This window comes from Equus caballus, chromosome 14 (genome assembly GCF_041296265.1).
Source record: "Equus caballus isolate H_3958 breed thoroughbred chromosome 14, TB-T2T, whole genome shotgun sequence".
NCBI classification, from domain to species: Eukaryota; Metazoa; Chordata; class Mammalia; order Perissodactyla; family Equidae; genus Equus; species Equus caballus.
Window position 1 is genome coordinate 94,591,400 of NC_091697.1, and position 5,685 is coordinate 94,597,084.

Sequence of the window (5,685 nt, forward strand, 5' to 3'; positions counted from 1 at the left end):
TTATTTTCATTTTATTTTTTGCTGTTCCACTGCTCTTGCTGCAACATGTTCCAATTTTTCTTTTTTCTATTACACATCAAACTTATGACATTTTGTTTTATTTGTGTGTGTTGAAGAGAGGTACTGTATCCAAGCATGGGTCTGAAGGGTGTCTGAGGACATCTCTACAGTGACCTTATAATAAGGTGATATTTCTTTGAAATCTGAAATATTCCAAAGGCATGTACATTTAAGTCAAAAGAAGTGTAAATATCAGTTAAGTAGTTCTTTGAAAGCTAGTTTTAACATTGGCAGAAACCGGATCAAGTTTATTTAGCATACCACTGCATTGTAAAACAGTTGGAGTGAAGTTGCAGGTTGCGTGAGTATGCATGTTAACTAGTGGGAACCAAGCGCAGTCTTTGTGAAAGGGGAGCAGCAGATTGCTGTGCAAGGCCAATGTTAAAAAGGCAGCTGAATTTAACACCATCTGGAAGAAAAGATCCCTTCACGACTTTCTCACACCGTCAGACAAAACTAGTGTCTCTTGTTCCGAGCCCTTGTCTATGCAACCATACAATACTGAGTCATTATACTTTTGCTGAGAGAAAATTTGAGAACACAATATGGGTAACCAGTGAATGACCAAGTTTCATTGTGCCCGCTTAAGTCGATTGAAATCTACGTCTAGAGCTCTGAATGGTAGTATTGTTTTCCTCACCAGGGCTGTACTAAATGTCAGCACAGTGTAAAGAAAAACTTGAAGTCTGCAAATAACTTACCAGATCTCAATTATAATATTTTCCCACACTAGAACTAATATCATTGCGAGGGGCTACACTGCAGAAAATACCAAAAGAAACGAAAAGAAATAGAGAGTTCATTTAGAAGTTATTTTATCCAGACAAACATTTTAATTTTCTGATGGGAACTTCAATTCAGGCTGCAGGCTGGGTTGAGAAGTAGAATTCATTACTGGGAAGTTCAAGTTACAAAAATGCTTCTTGTGCAATTAAAATAGAATAAAGCAAACCACTAGTCCCACCTGAAACTCTCTCTTCTTAAATATAAAGAGACTCTAGTTGAATTTTATTGCTTTAGTTCTGCTTAGAATTATTAGTGTGCATCTAGCTTAAATTTTGCTTTAAATTTTGCCAGACACTGCTCTTTCAAAGTTTGCCCCTATGATTGACATTGCAAAAGAACATCATAGTGTACATTTCCAAAAATATACAAGGTTTGGCTCCTCCCTAGGTGGGTTCTGGTGCCTTCAGGAATACACCTCCCTGTATATTACACCCCTTTCCCATTTTCTAACTTTTCTTTTCTCATGATGTGTGTGAATCAGTTATTATACTTAGGTTTAACGTTCACATAATCTATTTGACTGTAAACAGTCAGAAAAAGGAAACAAAACAGTTCAAAAAGAGTAAAAGGAGTTGGTTGTGTATGTTTTATTAGGATGTCTATTTTAAATATAATTGACTTCGCAATTTTGTTATTGTGTCACCAAGTGTCGAATAGTTCTTAACATGTAAGTGCAAAACAATGAGTAATTGCTGTTTTGCTGAATAATACATCTGAGTTGCCAACGTCAAAGGTATTATTTTGTGTATTTCTAAACAGAAACATTAACTGCAGGTTTTGACATCTAAAATCTTTTCATGAAATACTTAGAAATAGGCCAATAAAATGACACCTGTAAAAGTAAATATAAAGATATAACTAACTTATTTTTCGTGTCCTACTTTATACCAGAAAATTAACAATGAAAAGTCACTCAATAATAGAATTATACAGAATATAACATAAAAACACAGTCATACAGGAAAATCCAAAGCAACAACAAAAATGGAAATTGGATAGAGGTAAACAGGATATATAGGAATATTTCTGCAATATTCTTGCAGGATGTGAACAGATATATTCACCACTATTAGCCCCCTAATGAAGTTACCATTAATGTGCATAGAAACGAGATAAATGCATTATTTACATTCAAAATGAACTATTTTCCCAAAGTGGCTGTAAGCCTTCTTAAACACTGCATTTCTACCAGTAGTGCTCTGTATTTATTTTTAAAATTAAAATGATTCTTACTTAGAAAAATATGAAATTCTAATCTGATTTGTGTAATCTTTAATGAAAATTATGAAACCACTTAAATAATGAGAGATAAGGATAAGTACATTTCAAGTTCATAAACATTCTTCCTACTCATAGACTCCATATAAATAGTTCAAGGCAGTTTCACATTTTAAGAATTTTGACTTTTTACAAATGGAGAGATGAAAGTAAAGGTTTTATTTTCCATTGTGGCTAGAAGATGTTTGAAAGGGTGTATAACTATCCCTATATCTGTTTTTTTACGGATCTGTACCTCTGCAAATGCCCTGTGGTTTACGAATATTGATACCCTTTTCCCACTCTGTCTTTGTATGACTAAGCTTTTCTCTATTAGAGTTAGTAAAACACACCATAATATGATGTTGCATTTGCATAGGTGCTGGGGTGGAGGTGGTGAGGTGGGCAACGCGAGACGAGGTGTCTTTCAGAAGTTACCGAGTAAAAAGACATCTGTAATACTGGGTCAATTGTTTTTAGCACTAGTACTTTGAGACAGTTAAACAGGTCCTACAGCGACGGGGCATGTAAAGTAGTTCTTCAGTGTCTCCAGATTTTAATGGATGGCTTTGTTATCCTGTTTTTGTGTTCGTGGGGTTCTTAGCACAAGTTACCCTACTACGTACAGAAATCAGCAGAAAACTCCATTCTCATCTGCTTTCTTAGAGAATTCCCTTCTGGGAATTGTTCGACTTTATTGTGGAATTAATTCTAAAGATGGTGAACGGAAATGAAAAGTATATAGTTATGACTGCTGCTAAGGAATATCTGCCTGCCCTCAATCAGGGCCGCGAGAGTTAGGGCTCTTCTTTAGAGAGGTGATGACCATCTTTGAGGTGGGAGCGTGTGGCTTTCCGCTTTGCAGCCCACTGCTACACCGCATGGGGTAGGACTTTAAAAAGTGAAGATAACCGACTTTCTTCAGGGAAATATGGAGTTCTGAGACGTATCTGTTCAAAGAGAAGCACATCACTGTGTTCGGTGGTTTGACTGGGTTTTAGCTGAGCTCCAGCACCACGTATTCTTGAGATCTAAAAATAGCCAGGCTTAGCAACCGCATTGCAAACTACTTGGCGTGGGCGGCGCACAGAGGAGACAGCTGACTCTGTGACTGGCTGCCGAAGTGGCTGGGCTAGGCAGTGGCAGCCGCGAAGGTGGCCGGCCCGCCGCCGGGGCAGTACAACGCCTCCCGGTGACCGCCAACAGCCAGAGTCCTCCTGCAGCTGCGGCTGCTCGTGGCCCTTTCCTGAAAGCTGGCGTGTGATTGGTGTTTCCCGGGAGACGGGCTGCCCGAGCTGCCCGAGCCACCGGAGCCCGTGCGCCGGCGCGCGCGCGCCCGGGGTTGGCGCGGGCTCGGGGCTGGCGCGCGGCGGGGCAGGCGGGGGCGCGCGGCGGCGCGAGGAGCCGGCCGCGAGGCCCTGCGAGTTCGCGCCAGCTCAAATTCCGGAGCCCGCCCTCCAGGGCTTGGAGCCGGCCGGACGCGGGCGCCGCGGGACCCCGAAGAGGGGCTGCCAGTCCTCCTCTGCCTAGCTGGCTGAGTTGCGTCCGCGGGGGCTGTTGTGTGTTTTAATAAGCTGGCCCTTCGGCCCCTCACCGGCGACCTCGGTCCTGTCGCTGCTCCAGCTCGGGACTGCGGTTGCTTAGGAATCCCCAAGTTGGGCTTGTGGATGGGGGGGTTGGGGGGGGTGGCCTCGGGGTTTAGTCAAGCCAGGACGTCCGGTGGAGGCAGGCCTTTCGCGGAGGCCACCCCCTTCCCAGGGCCCCTTCCCCAGGCTAGCAGGCAACTTGTGATTAAGGGGCTTTCTTGTGCTGACTCTCAGTTTGTCTGTTTCTGCCCAGGCGTCTTCCCTGGGTATGCTCAGTATTATTGATAAAGATATTGTGCCACCCCCACCCCCCATTTTTTAATGTAGTGAAAAGCTGTTAACCGAAAGAGACGCCCCCCTACCCCACCCCCGCTGCGGGAAGCTCTTGGAGGAGGAAGTTTTGTGAATCGGGAGACGGGGTTGCTGAGCGCACTTGGCTCTGGGCCCTTCCCTGGGTTGACTTCCATCTCTACCCCATTGCCCATTAGGGACTCAGGGCGCATCTTTTCCCTATCAGATTTGCTGGAAATATTAATCTCTTTGTTGGGTGGATACAGTAGAACTTGTTCGGAGATTACTTTAAAAAGAGATCTGGGTCTTAAGCACATACTAAAGCCAGCTAATAACATCATGCATGGACATTTAAACTTGTTGTAAGTTGCAGAGAGGATTAGTGGGAAGTCACGCTGTGCGCAGCTAATGATACCATCTTAACTCTAACCGGGCTAAATCCACCTCGTCCGGCGCAGGTCCGACTCTGCGGCCCTCGGGCGAGGCTGGGAAAGAGGAGGTTCTTGGAGGAGCGCAAGGAGGGCGGAAACGGGAGGAGCCACTCTGATCCTCCCTTCAGGTGATGGTCACTCGTCCTGGAAGGCTGCGGGCCGTCCTGCTGCTGGGTGGGCACGAGCACGGGGACCAGGGCCCAGGCTTCCTGTTGTACACGGACGCGCCACACCCCATGGGCTGTGCTGTATCGACACTGAAGGGCACTTACCTACATGTTAAAACAGGTTTGATTCCATTAACCACAGGGTGCACCTAGGTCTGTTGCAAGCTCAAGTGAGGTTGTGAGATTCCAAAGGTGGTGGCTTTTTGCTACTGATCAATTTGCATTACAAAGGCCGTTTACTTTCAGTGCTTCTTTTACAAAAGTAGTCAAGCTCAGTATTTCACAGGTAAATTTCCAAGCATATTATTAACAACTTCCTGTCATAGGCTTGCTCAACTGGTTTCAAATTGATTACTGTTTTAAGGCAGTTTGTGACTACTTTATGACAGGGCCAATTAGAAATAATCTTGGGAAAATGCTTCGAAAATGCTGTGTTATTAAAACACTCACCTAACAATATTCATTTGGTTCTGTCACTAAGTAGCTGTCTGATGGATTTCTTGTGTTCTCTGAGTTTCTTTTAATAGTCACTGGCCCTGGGAAAACGAGCTAGTTATCAGGAGAAGTTTGACTGCAACCTGGCTGTTGGAGTTGTTTTTTTGGTTTTAAATTCAAACTTGACAAGGTTAAAAAGTCTATATGTCTTATATCATTAATTGCTAGTGGGAGATTGGAAATAACTATAGGTGCTAATCACTTTAATAATTAGTGAGAACCTGTAAATGAACCACTTGGGAAAAGGGATGTGTGCAGAAAAAAAATAAACACTTTCTCTAAATCCGTTCCCAAAACTGATTTACAAAATATTACCCAGTATGTCTCTTAAATCTTAGTGTTTTAGGGAAAAAAAAATCTATATATCTACACACATATATAGATATGAGTGAAATTTACTGGAATGCAAGACTTTCTAATAAGAATGATTAAGAAATATTTTCACTGAATAAATATCTTGAATATAGTTAATCATGTATTTATCAACCCTGGTTTAATAAGAAAAAAACTTCCTCTAATTTATTTGGAGGTAATGCCTTCATGAAGACAATAATAGATGTAATATCATTGAAATTCAGAATCCATGGTCTCACTTCCTGTCAGAGCTAGATC